Raw genomic sequence first — 17158 nt, 5'->3', positions numbered from 1 at the left:
AGAAATTATTTTTAAAATTAATTCTGGGGAGAATATCCCAGACATAAAACAGGGGAACTGATGAGGATTGGTGACTCTTTCCGAAACCTAAGTATTCCCTGCCTTACCCCCTGGTAAACACTACCATCGTTCTCCACTAATAAACAAACGTTGTTTTTATAAAAACAACAATAATGGGATTAAGCCTGACCATTTTGCAACAACAAAAGACCACCCATTCATTATAAAAATGAGAAAAAATATCCAAAAATTAAAAACCACTTGTTGCATAAAATTTTGAAAAATTCTGACAGGTAGCGGCCATAGCTTCAGGGCTGTATCTCCGTCATTTTTGCGAAACTGTTCAGATAAAATCCGGATAAAACATTGTATCTAATCGCACTATAACAATACTTGAAACTACAGATGTTAATCAGCTGATATTCAGATGATTGGTATTAATGCAGTTCACACTAAATGATATCTTATCAGCTAATGACTACTAGGGTAGTTCACATCAAATCATATATTTACGTAAGAGTTGTTATAGAATCCCCTACTAAAATATCAAATTCTTTCCAATCCCTCATCAAAACAAAAATGACACACCCTTCTGAAAATATAAATTATGACAAAAGACCCCATAATAATTACCGCATAGCTACAAATATTCCTATTACATTGAAGACCTTCGCCAATAGAACTACACAATGCCGAGCGGTAGTAAAACTGACCACAAATGCTGGCTATTTTTATGACAACTTTGTAAACTGATTATGTGGTGTGTGTGTGTGTGTGTGTTGGGGAAACCTTACGTGTGTGAGCGGAAAAGAATGATGGAGGGAAATGAGATTATGTTTTGTCTAGCTGAAATAATAGCTAACAACAACTATTTTTAACTGGCCACTTGTAAATGCGACAATTTGTAAAGCCCACATCTTTTCTTTTCATTCGAATTCGTGATACACGTGCAAGGTTTTTTAATGGTGGTGTGAGTGTGTGTTCTTAGAGAATTATATTTTTAGAAATTACATAAAATATCGTTTATGGCGGTTTCTTTACTTAGCTATATTCGTATTAGTTCTTGTATAATTCAAGCTCCCTTCCACTCTCTCTCTCTCAAACTCTTAGCGACTTAACTACATGATGACTACAATGTAAATAAAGCCCCTCTAATCAGCTGTTATCATTGTTTGAAATGCGAACGAAATCAGCTGATGACACAACTTAGCATTAAGGTGGTGGATAGCCCCACGTAAAATACGTGACGCATCACCAACCTGCATTAGAAGGTTAGTAATGAGGAAATTTGTATTGAGTCACAATTTGTACAACAGGGCGACACCATAATATCAATTGGGCATTCAGGGATGGAAGTTGCAATACAATTGTTCGTTTTATGTAAAGGTTCAATTTAGAGGACTGGTAAAAAATTTTCGATTTCAGTTGATCCGGTTCATTTACTTAAGGTCAGAATACACAAAACGCTTTTTTGACTGGCTTAAGTAATCGGGTGGCTTTTTCGGAAAAGAACAAAGAAGCGTGAGGCCTCTACGAAGAAGCCAGTCGATGACTTAAGCCAGTTAATGAAGCGTTTTATGTATTCTCACCTTAAATCTACTTTTGAACCATGGTTCGGTTTTTAAAATGATTTCCAGCCCGCTCGAACCGTGAGTCAGTTCAATGTTATTTGTTCATATACTGTGTGAGACGATAAAACTGCAACCAACTTCAGACTGCTGTCATTTCTAAGCCACTCGTCCGAGAGCTGTTAAAATTATTCCAGTGACAGCTCATTATATTGTTTACAAGGGTACAAAAGCATCTTGGTGAGAATTTTCCAGAAAAGAAATTATTCGTATGGAATTCAAGCGTGGTTGTGTGATTTCTTTATATTTGGCTAGAAAACCATAAGTGGCTATCGTTAGAACCCTCCAGCATTTGAATGAAAATAAATCTTTTGTGTCTCGTACCATCGCCGTGATACTGATAGCGTAGCCCGACTTCAAGGAAGTGGACGGAAGAAAACAGCAACACAAGCAGAAATGGTTCGAAAAGTAAAGATGAGACTTGATTGAAACCCGCTTTGCAGTGGCCGAAAAATGGCTCGTGAGCTGAACATATCGCAATATTCCATTCGGCAAATATTGAAAAAGGAGCTCGGAGTACAGCCAGTGAAATTCAAAAAAGTGCAAGAACTTACACCGCATCAGAAAGAAAATAGGCTCAGAAGAGCTAAAGAGTTGCTTGGCTTTTACGAAAGTGGTGAACTGCCGAATTTGGTTTTCTCCGACGAGAAAACATTCGTTGTCCAGCAGTTTATAAACAAACAAAATGATCGCGTTTATTTGCCAAGGAGGTCAGCTGAAAATGTGCACCTTCGGTTGGCCAGCAGAACTCAAGTGCCGGCTAAGGTGATAGTGTGGGCCGCCATAACAGCCCATGGTCGCTCTCCGCTCCTATTTATCGACTGTGGCATCAGCATAAATGCCGAATATTACTGCGAAAATATTCTGGAGCATGTATTAAAGCCTTGGGCCCACAAACATTTTGGACGCAGACCTTGGACATTCCAAAAGGACTCAGCACGCGCCACCCAAGAATAGTCGCAAAATGAGGTTTCTCGGTTCATTTCCAACGCACAATGGCCACCAAAATCTCCGGATACAAATCCGTTGGACTATTGTGTCTGGAGTATTTTGGAATGCAAGGTTGACACTAAAAACTACCAAAGTGACGATCACCTCAAGAAAGCGCTTCGCCGGGAATAGACCAAAATACCGCAGAGCAACATTCGGGCAGTGTGTGATGGTTTCATTGGCCATTTGAAGGCCCTAATTCGTGCGAAAGGTGACTATTCGAACGAATCTAAACTTATTCTAAAATTTGATGCTATTTCCGACATTTTTTGCTATTATTCAATAAAATATAACAAGTTAAAAAGCTGTAAGTTCGGCCGGGCCGAACTTTGAATACCCTCCACCATTTGGTACAAATTTGGCAATTTCCAAAAAAAAAAAATAAAATAAAATCCGTTAAAAATTCTGTTAAAATTTTAAAAATACCGAATGCTTATACGACGACTTGGACCTGCATAGGCAACTTTTGTCATTAGTTATTACAATATTTAAATGCGAAACTTGAAGAAAAATCTGTTTATAATGTAGCTAAAATCATCAAAATACCGAATATGTGGGGTACCGTTATATGGGGGCTATACGAAGACGTGAACCTGCAGAGACAATTTTCTGGCATGGGCTGAAGTATCCATTACGAACTTCCCATGCGAAATTTGAAACAATTCCGGTAAATAAAGTCGCTAAAATCATCAAAATACCGAATATCGGGGGGAAGGTATATTGGGGCTATACGAAAACGTGGACCTACATGGCCCATTTTCTGTTTTATGCTGCAGTATCTATTACGAACTTCAAATACCAAATTTGGAACGATTCCGTTAAATAATGTCGTTAAAATCATCAAAATACCGAATATCGGGGGGTATTGTTATATGGGGGCTATATGAAGACGTGGACCTACATGGCTCATTTTTTGACTTAGGATGTAATATCCGTTACGAACATCAAATACCAAATTTGAAACGATTCCGGTAAACAATGTCGCTAAAATCATCAAAATACCGAATATCGGGGGGTACCGTTATATGGGGACTACACGAAGGCGTGGACCTGCACAGATAATTTTCTGTCTTATGTTGTAGTATCTATTACGAACTTCAAATGCCAAATTTGAAACAATTCCGGTGAATAACGTGAGTAAAATCATCAAAATACCGAATATCGGGGGGTACCGTTATATGGGGGCTATATGAGAACTTGGAGCTACATGGCCCATTTACGAACTTAACCTGCCTACTGGCAAAATATACATGTGTGCAAAATTTTAGCCTTCTATCTCAATTTGTTCGAAAGATAGCGTGATTACAACAGACAGACAGACGGACAGACAGACAGACATGGCTAAATCGTCTTAGAATTTTACGCTGATCAAGAATATATATACTTTGTTGGGTCTGACATGAGTTTTTCTAGGAGTTACAAACGGAATGACAAAATTAATATACCCTCCATAGTATGGTGGAGGGTATGAAAATGTAAAAATTATGGCTTTTGACTTTCTTGCAATTTTTTCATCTCACCCTGTAGTGTTTGTGGATGGAAAAATTAAAAAATTAAAGCCATTTCAAATAAGACTATCCTTCTCTACATTTTCTGTAATTTACCTTGTCAATTTTCACCAAATAAAAAACAGGTTCCCATCTCTGATTTATGTGTACAATGGATTCATAGATATACATTTTGACAATGAGATGTTGTCAAATGAATAATTTTGAAAAAAAAAAAAAAAAAATTGTAAACATATGTTTGCATGACTTTACCTTCTTAATTCTACTATGGGTTGTGCAAATTTTAAATTCTCTTCTCTACAAGTTTTGACTTTCAACCCTGCATCTTATTTATTACTCATTTAGACGCTGTGCAAATTTTAAATTCTTTTCTCTAGAAGTTTTGACTTTCCATCCCTGCACCTTAATTATTACTCATTTAGTGATTGTGCAAAGTTTAAAGTTCAACAGCGAAGTGGTTCTGTATGTGGCGGCATCTCCTCTAATTTCACCAACTGTGTGTTGTCTGGTGGTAGTTGTTGTCAGGCATGCATGCATGCATGACTTGTAGATTTTTTCTAAATGGTCAAACAACAATTGCTCAGTGTTTTTTGTCATTACTGTTGTTGTTGTTGTTGTTGCAATTGCTATAAGTCATTAAGTACTCATGCGAAATATTACAGCCTGTTCCACGATCTCGAAAGAAAATTTGTGCGAACGAAGGCTACTCACTCACTTTCGTATAAGAATGCGTTCCACTAACTTTCGTTCTTTCTTTCGCATAGCCTTACGTGATTCAGTGTTGCTAAATATTTTTTTGGAAAAATTAATCGCGAAATAAAGCAAAAAAAGCGTCAAATGTCTAATTTAAACGCGAAAAAGCAGCAGTGGCTCTGTCTCAACTGACATTTCAGTTGTAAACAAACAAATTGTAAATAAACAAACAAAATAAAATTTCTAGTGATTGTGTTCAAACTATTTGAGCTCTTAGAAAATAAAAAAAAGAATATTTCCGTAGCCCTATTTTTTATGGAGGAGGTTCGAAATGTGCCACGGAGGCATTTAAGAGATGCTTCGAATTTATTTGAAGTACCTAACAACCAGTAAGTATGATTGTATTTTTACATTTTTGAAATAATAAAAAATGATTTTTTCTAGGTTTGTGGCCAACTTTCGTGTGTCGAAGGAAGTTTTCGGGCTCTTTTGGATATGATGGAAGAGAAGTGGGTGCCCGGTTGCAGAACTACCCAAATCCGCCCCGATTTAAAACTTCTTCTGCTGCTTCCAAAAATTGGCATTCCTCTGGCGAACACAGGATTCTCCTCCATTCACTCAACTAGTGCCCGCGGCTGTGTAGTTGATGATTTTTTCGTGCTGGAATTGAGAGAATAAAAAAAATATATATTTGTTGTTCACATATTAAATTGCATTTATTATTTTTACTTACATTTTTGTTTCCATTTTCAATCAAGCAATGTTTATGTTAAAACAATTTTCCTTAATTGTTATTATACGATAGCAAACACACAAGTGACTGATTTTGACATTTGTGTTCGCATGCGTACGAAAGAAAAAAGATAGTGGAACGCAAAATTACACTGAAATGCTTACGTTTTCGTTCGAAATTTTCGTTCTGATAGATTTTAGTGGAACGGAAATCAGCTGTTTGTCGTGTAAAAGTTGTGCGAACGTGTTCTTTCGATATCGTGGAACTGGCTGTTAGTAATCGCTTGATTTCTATTTTAATTGTCTGATATTGATATTGGTTTTCAAATGTCCAGATGTTTTTTTCGTTTCGTTTTGTTTTGTTGATTTTATTTTTAATTTACACCACACTCACCCCCCCCTGGATTTGAAAAATGCGTTTGAAGTAAATATTCGTCAAATTTGATGGGTTTCATAACAATATGCTGGTGTTTCATCAGCTCTACTTGCCAATTATGCTGATAAGTTTGGGCGTGGGTATGTTTGAAATTTAGAATCTAATCTTGGTAATGAAACATTTCTTTTTAAACGTTCGTATAGCCATGGACACTTAAATAGCACACTTTTAGGGGGGGAACACATGTTTTCGATTTTATTTATTGATCTGACAAACAGCTGATTTCCGTCTCACTACAATCCATCAGAATGAAAAATTGTACGAATATAAAATCGAACGAAAATTTAAGCATTTCAGTGTAATTTTGCGTTACACTTTTTTCCTTCGCACGCGTGTGATCACAAATGTCAAAATCAGTCACTTGTGTTATTGCTGCCGTCTGGTTATAATTTTGGAGAAGTGTTTCGACATAATTATTGCTCTGATTGAAAATCGAAACAAAATATGAGTAAAAATAATAAATACAATTCCTGCACGAAAAAGTCATCTACTACAGAGCTGCGGGCACTAGTTGATTATATGGAAAAGAGTCCTGTGTTGCCAGAGGTGTGGCAATATTTGGAAGCAACAGACTCCTCCACATCATCCATATACTATGGAGCAACAGAAATATTCATTTTTAATTTTTTGAATAAATAAATAAATTGAACACAACCACTGGGGAACTCGGAATGTTTTTTTGTTTATTTATTTACAACTGATTTGTCAGTTCAGACAGAGCCAGCTGACGCGTTTGAATCTATAATTTTCGCGCTTTTTGTTTAATTTCGCTATTAATTTGTCAAAGGTATGTTTAGCAACATATAGTTACGTAAGGCTATGCGAAAGAAAGAAAGAATGTTAATGGGACGCAATCTGATACGAAAGCAGTGTTGCCACCTCATGTGTAATTACACATATTAGATGTGTTCCAGAACCTACAAATTAGTACTAATTAGTACTAATTCTGCTACAACGCGTTCCCGTACTGCAAAAACTAGCAAAACTTGCAGCTCTCTCGAGAAAAAAATGGCTGAGTGTTGCACATTTCTGCTTGTTTCAGCTACATGAATCTGGCCGAGCAGAAATGTGCAAATTTTAAATTTGACATTTAATTGGCAGGGCTTACAAGGTTGAAAAATGTATTGATACTTTTTAATGTTCCCGCGTCATAACAAAAATAAAGAAATGATCAACTTAAAAACTAAAGGAAAAACTAATATTTGTAGTGCAAAAAAAAAACAAAAAGAGAAAATATGGAGCACTTTTGGATGATTCCAGTAGTGAAGAGGACTGGCTGAATGATGAATCAGATTATTAATTATTATTATAGATTATTAATTTTAACGTATCGTCTTCAATACTAATTTTTTTAAATTTTGGCGTCCGTTTCATTAAGGTTTCACCAGTCCGATTTGGACTGTTTACTCTTGGAATTTAGAATTTTGACATTTTATCGCATTTTTGCTAATTTTCCGTTCCCTTATTTTTTGAGCACACCTAATTGTGAATGACATTTCGAACTGTTCTCTCTTCTGCTAGTTTTACTACTAGAAAAGTACTGGAACACAACTATTGTGTGTAATTTTTTGTTGCATGTGTAGCCCATGTGTAATTGGTGGCATGTGTAATTTATAGTTTTACTATTGCAGAAAGAATATTTAGCTGATGATTTTGGGAAAGTCAGGAAGTGAGCACGATTCTCATTTACTGGAGAATGTTTGACACTTAAAGTGCTTACTTTTCGCCAAAATCGTCCAATCAAAATGCTAAAAAAGCTAAGTGATCAATCTCTTCGCCGGAATGAATTCATGATATTTTTAGCGATCAGCAAATATTGTAAAGTTATCAGTTTCTTTTTGAAAAACACTACTCTCTGTAATAGAGGGTAATTTGAAGATAATAAGTCAATTGCAGAATACTCCAGACTTAAGAAATCGAGTATCTAGCACTTTAAATAATTGTAAAACAAATTTCAGAAACACGCACTAATATATTTTTTAGTTATAAATTATTATTTAAATTTGCTATAAAATAATTTTACGTTTGTTTTTGGATTGCATAATAATTTTGTTAAAAAAAAAACTTTGATTAAAAAAATTTTGATACATGTGTAACTTTTCCCAAAATGTGTAATATTATCACACAGCCTCCTTGGTGGCAACACTGTGCGAAAGTGAGTGACCAGCTTTTAATCGCACACATTTTCTTTCGATACAGTGGAACAGACCGTTAATAACTGGGCCTTGCTTCCTATTGAACATGGTAGAAGAGTACGCTGGGGAACTTTGATACTTAAAAATTTTCAAAATGTTTTGTCAAAAATAGGGAGATTTTTTTAAGTTTTCTTATACGCCGCTAATAGTAGGTTTTTAGGATATGTATTTTTTTTAACAATTTTTACAAATTTCAAAAAAAAAAAATTCGTTAAACAATTCCAAAATCGATTTGACAGTTCAATATTGCAGTAGCTGTGTCGATGCTATGTACAAACGACCCAGTTCATTTTAATAATTCACTGGAAAGGGCGACGGAACTAGTTATGGCAATATCGTGTTTTCAGGTTGTTTGAAGTAAAGAAATAGAATGAACTCTGATTAAAATCATATATGCAACCAGATTACCCATGGTAGGACGTTTGTGAACATTGATATGTCAAAATTGTTAAAAAATGTTGTCAAAAATAAGCAAATTTTTATACGTTTTCTTGTACGACGTAAATTGAAGGTTGCTATGATATGTATTTTTCAAAAAATTTTCAAATATCAACAATTTGCGTCGATGCGTCTACCATTAGATTACCTCTATTTTTTTGGCGGAAGATATAAAGACATGTTCGTTTACAAACAATTTTTTTGGTAATTCTTACTGAAAGCCATCCGTTTTACGATTTTATTTCTTTACTTTGAAATAAAAACATTTTTTCAGAGATATGACAATGTAACTGGTATTCACTGCATTCTTTTCACATTAGCATCTTTATTTTAGGTTAAAAATAATAAACAAAGCTAATTTGTAATTAATTCCGTAAAGTAAAGGTGGGAATACATAAAGCGCTTATCTGGCTGGCTTCTTCGGAAATGAACAAAGGAGCCTATGCCCAAATTCGAACTAAGTCAACCTAAAACTCCTTTGATCATCTACGAAGAAGCAACCCGATGACTTAAGCCAGCCAGATAAGCGCTTTATGTATTTCCACCCCAATGTCATGTTTACGTTAGAACTTTTTGTAGGGTTAACCTACTTTGAGAGGATTTATTTGAAGTAAAAGTAATGGATGTGACAATTTAAATCCAAATCCAGTGGGTTAACCCTCATATATATATAAACGTACTATAAGTCTTTGATTCAGTTCTTCAATATAAAATAAATGATGCAATTCGTTGTCCTTTTTTGAATAAATTAAGCTGTTATTGCCATATTATCAATATAAAATATGGCAACATGAATTCAATAAATTTTATATTAAAATATAAAGTGAAGATGGTCTGACCTTTTGTTTATCGGACAGTTCACATTTAAATAAAACTAAAATAAGATAAAACGACTTATTTGTCCGACAACATCATGTAATAATCGGCCATTGTACGTTTACAGTTTGCAGAATTAAATAAACCCTGTGGATTTCAATTCCCATTCCATTGCATATACGTCAAAGGTTTAACTCGGCAAAAACTCTTCTGTGAACATACTATCACTCTACTGCAAAATAATGGTAGAAGAATACAGTTAGTCGCATCGACACAGCTGCTGGAACAATGAACTGTCAAACCGATTTTGGAAGTGAAAATGTTGAATGGAAAATTATTGAAATTTGTAAATTAGTTGAATAATGAATACCATAACGGCCTCTGATTTGCGTCGTAGAAAAAAACATGTACAAATCTACTTATTTTTGAAAAACAAAAAAAAAAAAAAACATTTTAAAATTGTTGATATATCAATGTTTCTAAGCATCTACCTGTATGCTTCTACCATGTGCAAAATGTTACAGTACGTTTATATATAAATGGGTTAACCGACTGGATTTGGATTACAATTGTCATATCCATTACTTATACTTCAAATAAATCCTCTCAAAGTTGGTTAACCGTACAAAAAGTTCTAACGTAAACATGGTATTACTTAGTAAATCTGAAAAGGTATACACCTATTGTAGACATTATATCTTTTTTTTATCGAAAACATAAAGCACTTAAGGTGTAAGTACATAAAAAGCTTTAAGTCTTGGCTAGGCATATTTTGTGACATTTCATATAGGGATTACAGAGTCGCACTAAAATCCTGCCGTCGTTTTCCATCGTAATTTGACATTAATATGCCTAGCCATGACTTTAAGCTTTTTATGTACTTGCACCTTTATTTGGCTGGCTTAAGTCATCGCCTGGCTTCTTCGGAAATGATCAAAGAAGCCTAGGGCCAAAATCGAACTAAGTCAACCTAAAACTTCTTTGTTCATCTACGAAGAACACAGACGATGACTTAAGCCAGCCAAATAAGCGCTTTATTTATTCCCACCTTTATTCTTACACCCCCTGCCTGTTCCTATTTCCAACTAAACTTATAAATTGCTTTATTTTTTATATTAAATTTTGTGTCCTGCTTCCCCACCCCAACTTTACCCAAGAGTAAATGACCCCACACAGTTTATGAGTCGTTTAATTACTCACTCACAGTCTGCGTACCGTTATGCCCCATACTCTACTACTCCAACACACACATAATCTGTTATGAGTTTGACACACTTGAATAAATCATAGGCCTAGTGGCAATTTCCCCCACTTTGCGACACTCGAAGAAGGAGTGAGGGGGCATAGAAACTTTTTTTATAAAATATATATTTCTTGAGAGGAGGGGAATTGTATGTGTTTATTTACATACATTTTGTATGTATCTAACAAACAACAATATACGCCAAATTAATGTAGGGGAGATGTCGCGACGTCACCCAGACACAGCTGATCCAAAGAGAAGAGAGGAGTGGGAAGAGGAAATGAATGAGTTTGTTTATATTTTGGCGAAAAAAATAAAAACATTTCCAAATTTGATACATATTAACAGACATAATTATGTGCATACATACATATATAAACATAAATATGTATGTTTGGATGTTAACGATGACACATTAACTTCAAACTATTAATACAAAAAAGAAAAAAAAAACTGCGTAGTTTGCGGTATTTGAGTATTCACACAGTGTCGCTTGAAATTATAGCAAACCAAGTGAGTAGCCATAATACATTGGGAGAATAACAATACAATGTCAGCAAGAAATAGTGGGAGGAAGGGGGTGGAGAGGGTTCCCCGTTGTGACGGAGTAACCTTATGTTGTGTTTTTTTTTTTTTTTTTTTTTTTGAATTCAATTTTCTTTGTTTATATTTTTTTGTTAGGGTATTAGATAAAATAGAAAACTGCGTAGTTACCGTTACTTTGCTATATTTACTTCAAATAGTTGGTCGCATACGAATAGTAGGTCAAATAAACAATATCAAAATTTGTTATTTAAAAAAAACTATAGACGAAATTAAAAGCTTTGGAAATTTGATTTTCGTGGGAGGAAACTTTAATTTTTATCATTACCGATTTTTTATAATATTCGATTCGGTTCGATAATTACCAAAATAAAATTGGGTTGTATATTTTTTTTTTTTTTGGGTTCTAAAATTTTTGTATATGTTCCTGACCTACTTCTAAAGACGACTTTTTGGAGAATCCGGATTTTTTTTTAAATTTATTTTAAGAGGAAGAAGAATATAGGTAGATACATCAACGCTTGGGAACATAGATATGTCAAAATTGTTAAAATGTTTGTCAAAAATAGACTTTTATACGTTTTCTTATACGACGCAAATTGGCGTTTATTTTGATATGCATTTTTCAACATTTTTACAAATATTTTAATTTCAAAGTCGGTTTGACAGTTCCTTATCCCAGCAGCTGCGTCGATGCATCTAAATGTATTTTTCTACCATGATCACTTCTATTTAACTATTATCGATATTGAATGTTATCGATATTATACCAAGTCTTATACTATGTTCTCATTACACTTTCAATCACGTTGTTCGCTCTCAGAATTAGGTAAACGAATTAACCCGTTCATACGACACGATTCGTAATTCATAGCAAAATAATTCCTTTTTTCACAAATTTTATTTGTTGACTTGAAAATTCATACAAAAATACATGAAATTCTCCCTAATATGAATAGAAGAAATTATTGTTATTCTACCAAAGAATAATTATATCATTAATTTTACAATTTTCATTCACGTTTTCAACTTTTTGTGCAAATGTTGACATTTTGAACATATTTTTGTATTTTTCTATTTTTAAATTTTGCTGGAGAGACACTTGTCAAACATTTTTCTGCCGATAGAAACATTTTGAAAATATTGCCTCTTTTGTTTGCAGTTTTCTGTGGAAATTTCAACTCGTGGACAAAATGCGTACCTCGAATGAGAGAGAAAACATAATGTACTTTCGTTTGAATGTACATACGCCATTCAACATTGTAGTTTTCATTCATAACTTTCAGTCTTCCCAAAAATTTTTAAAATTTCATTAAATTTTTCTATTTTTAATTTTTAAATGTCATAATTTATTTTTTCGATAAATGCTCTCATTTGTTAGGGATGGGACATATTTTTTCGTTGTTCTGAGAGTGATTTGATTTGAACAACGTAACAATATGAGTGTTCGCTCAGAAAATTTTGTGTGGAGAATTAAGTAGTTATTTCATAGTTAAGGGTCAAACAACGAATAGAGAGCGAATCAAGTGCAGTGGAAACGCCACATTACTTCAATTTAACTATTATCGATACTGAATGTTATCGATGTTGTACCAAGTGTGATTTGCTCCCCATTGATTTATGGTAATATTACTACCGATAACAGCAAGTGCTGGCATTTTTTTCATATAGTAATATATTGTACTTCATGACATTGAATAATTCGCATTTATTCAATCTGATTAACCATACAAAAGTACATCTCAAAATCGGATTTATTATAAATCCGATGTACAATCTATTATCTAATGAAAAGTATCACTGAGTACACCCCGAAGTCGCAAATTTTTCCACAAAGGCGTTGTTTACATTTTCCATTCGAACAATAAGTGTGTCTGGTTACCCTAAAATTGTTACAGATAATGAAGACCTACTTTCTAACATCAATTTTCTCCACATTAGGGTTTTTGATGCATCTTGTTTGGCAATTTTTTGCATTCTCTTTAGTATTTGAACGTAAACAAACATCAGCTGAGCGGTAAACACACAAGGTTAAACCACTAGATATGTTAACCCTAGCGGCACAATCTTCAATTTTATGAACGCACTTTTAATCCCGATAACATTTTGTATCTAAACGCGCTATAAATCGAGAAACAAATTAGGCAAAATTAATGAAAGTGAAATTTCAAATAGTAAGAAACCATCTCTGACTTGGGCATATTCAGGGTAAAGCTGGGAATACATAAAGCGCTTATTTGGCTGGCTTAAGTCATCGGCTGGCTTCTTTGGAAATGAACAAAGGAGCCTAGGGCCAAAATCGAACAAGGTCAACCTAAAACTCCTTTGTTCATCTACGAAGAAGCCAGCCGATGACTTAAGCCAGCCAAATATGCGCTTTATGTATTTCCAGCCTAAGGCTGCAAATACATAAAAAGCTTGAAGTTATGGCTAGGCATATTTTGTGACATTTCACAAAGGGATTACAGAGCCGCACTAAAATCCAGCCGTCGTTTTCCATTATAATTTGACATTAATATGCCTAGCCATGACTTCAAGCTTCTTATGTATTTAGCCCTAAAGATAAAAAAAAAGCTGCAACAAAGTCAAACGCCATAATTTTTACATTTTTTAAATTTTATTGAATGAAACCAAAAAATGTCGGAAATAGCATAAATTTTAGAATAAGTTTAGATTTGTTCGAATTGGTCACGTTTGGCACGAATTATGGCCTTCAAACGGCAAATGAAACCGTCGAACGCTGCCCGAATTTTGCTCTGCGGTATTTTAGCCCATTCTCGGCGAAGCGCTTGCTTGAGGTGATCGACACTTTGGTATTTTTTAGTGCCAGCCTTATTTTCCAAAATACTTCAGACTCAATAGTCCAACGGATTGGTATTCGGACATTTTGCTGGCCATTATGCGCTGGAAATGAAGCGAGGAACCTCATTCTTGGGTGGCGCTTGCTGAGTCCTGTTGGAACGTCCAAGGTCTGCGGCCAAAATGTTTGCGTGCTCAAGGCTTTAATACATCCTCCAGAATATTCGCGATCATTTGATAATAATCGGCATTTTTTCTGATGCCACAGTCGATTAATACGAGCGGAGAGCGACAATCGGCTGTTATGGCGGCCCACACCATCACCATGGACAGCGCTTGAATTCTGGTGGTCGACCGAAGGTGTAAATTTTCAGCTGACCTCGTTGACAAGTAAACACGATCATTTTGTTTTTTACAAACTGCTGGACATCGAATGTTTTATCATCGGAGAAAACCAAATTCGGCTGTTCACCACTTTTGGCCAAGCGAAGCAACTCTTTAGCTCTTTTGAGTCTATTTTCTTTCTGTTGCTTTGTAAGGTCCTGCACTTTTTGGAATTTCAATGGCTTTACCCCGAGCTCATATTTCAATATTTGCCGAATGGAATATTGTGATATGTTCAGCTCACAAGCCATTTTTCGGCCACTGCGACGCGGGTTTCGATTAAGTCGCTTTTTTACCATTTTCGAACAATTTCTGCTGATGTTTCTGTTTTCTTTCGTCCACTTCCTTGACGTCGGGCTACGCTACCAGTATCACGGTAACGAGCGATGGTACGAGAGTGCTCTAACGATAGCCACTTGAGGTCTTCCAGCCAAATATAAAGATATCACGCTTGAATTCCATCACGAATAACTTTTTTTCATGGAAAATGCTCACCCAAATGCTTTTGTACGCTTGTAAACAATATAATGCGCTGACACTGGAATAATTTTAACAGCTGTCGGTCGAGTGACTTAGAAATGACAGCAGTCTGAAGTTGGTTGCAGTTTTTTAATCTCACCCTGAATACATGGATGTTATTTTTAGTATTAAAATAGTATGTAAGATGATAATAAATAAAATAATAATTTAGCTGTGAAAAGAAATCGGAGTGTCTTTTCCCAACACGATCGGCGCGTATTTACAAAAGGACAACATTTTCTCTGTCCCAGAACTACAAGAACTTGTACAATAACACATGTTGTTACTTGTATTATTCTACCATGAGTAAAATTGTCAAAGGTATTGCCCATTATTGCTGAAAATATGAATTTTTGTTTCAAATGAATTTTAAAAACATTGCACATACACATACAAATCATGTATATTTTTTGACAGAATAGGGTCACAAAAAATGTGTTTAGGAGGTAGCTTTATTCCACCTCCTCTTATTGTGCCACGCTCCCAACTAAAATATTCTCTCAAATTATTGCTTTTGGTCATATTTCTATATTTTGCCACTTTTAAACATAGAGCAAACGATTCTATTACTCATTTTTTTTCAGCTAAGTAACACATAAACATAGAAATTAAACAAAAAAACGTGATTAAAACTACCTCTAGCTTGAACTTGGTCTGTTTACCCAGTCCTATAGCAACAATAAGTGGGCCAACAAAACGTTACTTCTTTTTTGCTTCGACGAACCAAGAAAAAACTTGTCAAACATGCTTTGCAAAACAAAACAAAAAAAAGAACAGAAAAAAAAAACAATGAAAAACGAAACAAAACATAAACAAATAAAAGCAATTTGGACAATAAACTATTAACAAAACTACGCTGAGTATAGAAATGAGTCGAAGCTTTTTTACACTCCATCAGTGGGAGAATGAGTAAAGGCTTTTGCACAAGACAAATGGTTGAGATCAGAGTTGTATTTTATTGCCACAAAGAGTTGTATTTTATTGCCTGACAATTGTCTACCATTTTTTTTTTTCAAAATATTAAATACTAAGAATTTGTTATATTGCACACAAATCATAAAAACCAGTCGAAGTTTTTTTTACAGAACAAAGGAACAGGAGGTATGTTCGAGAAATTGTGTTCTTTTCTCCGTATGGATGTGATTTAGGTTCAGTATAGGTGGTGTTTCATAAGCAGCTTGGCATATTTCATATTTCTTAACATATCATAAAGGCATGTCAAAGCCGTACTCAAATCCTGCCGTCGTCAAAATATTTTGTACATACTTTTGAGTGCGGTTGAGTCGCTGGGAAAATGTAACAAAAATAAATATTCCAAAATTATTAATTATTCAGTTGCAATAAAAAACAACAATTCGGTGATCCTGTAAGCTGACGCATACGATAATGTGTAAGATAATCAAAGTTATGACCCATACACATAAGTTGTATTCCAGAACCTACAAATTAGTACTAATTCTGCTACAACGCGTTCCCGTACTCCAAAAACTAGCAAAACTTGCAGCTCTCTCGAGAAAAAAATGGCGCTGGGTGGTGCACATTTCTGCCTGTTTTAGCTACATGAGCAGAAATGGGCATATTGTAAATTTGACATTTAATTGGCGGGGCTAACAAGGTTGAAAAATGTATTGATACATTTCAATGTTCGCGCGTCACAACAAAAATAAAGAAAATGATCAACTTAAAGACTAAAGAAAAAACTAATATTTGTCGTACAAAAAACAAAAATGAAAGTATGGATGAGGATTCAGATTATTAATTATTATTATAGATTATTAATTTTAACTTACCGTCTTCAATACTCACATTTTTAAATTTTGGCGTCCTTTTCAGTAAGGTTACACTAGTCCGATTTAGACTGTTTACTTTTGGAATTTTGACATTTTATCGCATTTCTGCTAATTTTCCGTTCCCTTATTTTTTGAGCATACCTAAATGAGAATGACATTTCGAACTGTTCTCTCTTTTGCTAGTTTTACCACTAAAAAAGTACTGGAACACAACTATAGATATCCATGCGCTTAGTAGATATGCTTGAATGAAATGAGAAGCAACCCTGCATGTTCTCCCATGGTAAAACAATAATGGTAAACTCATTTGCTAAATTGGATATGGCAACCCTTTTCTGACGAACTCGACCTTGTAATTTTTCGAATAAAATCTATTTTCATATCTAAAATATTTTCCTATGACGAGTGGCAGATTTTACAAAAATTATAAATATTCTTTTATTT

The 17158-nt window shown here is 34.5% G+C and overlaps 1 protein-coding gene and 1 long non-coding RNA gene across 2 annotated transcripts in view; one reads left to right on the top strand and one right to left on the bottom strand.

Moving 5' to 3' along the window:
* The window catches only part of LOC101892996 (protein Atossa), a 127651-nt gene that overhangs the window by 48369 nt on the left and 62124 nt on the right, over positions 1-17158 (top strand). The gene's annotated exons all lie outside the window — the stretch shown is intronic.
* On the bottom strand, positions 5167-5956 carry LOC131804731 (uncharacterized). Its single transcript, XR_009343250.1, has 2 exons — positions 5553-5956; positions 5167-5479 (listed from the first exon to the last, which is right to left on the bottom strand). It is a non-coding gene; the product is annotated as an uncharacterized LOC131804731 (long non-coding RNA).

Source organism: Musca domestica, unplaced genomic scaffold (genome assembly GCF_030504385.1).
Source record: "Musca domestica strain aabys unplaced genomic scaffold, Musca_domestica.polishedcontigs.V.1.1 48, whole genome shotgun sequence".
In the NCBI taxonomy this organism is placed as follows: Eukaryota; Metazoa; Arthropoda; class Insecta; order Diptera; family Muscidae; genus Musca; species Musca domestica.
Note: the sequence above shows the minus strand (reverse complement) of the source record. Positions and strands in the feature narration are given on the sequence as shown.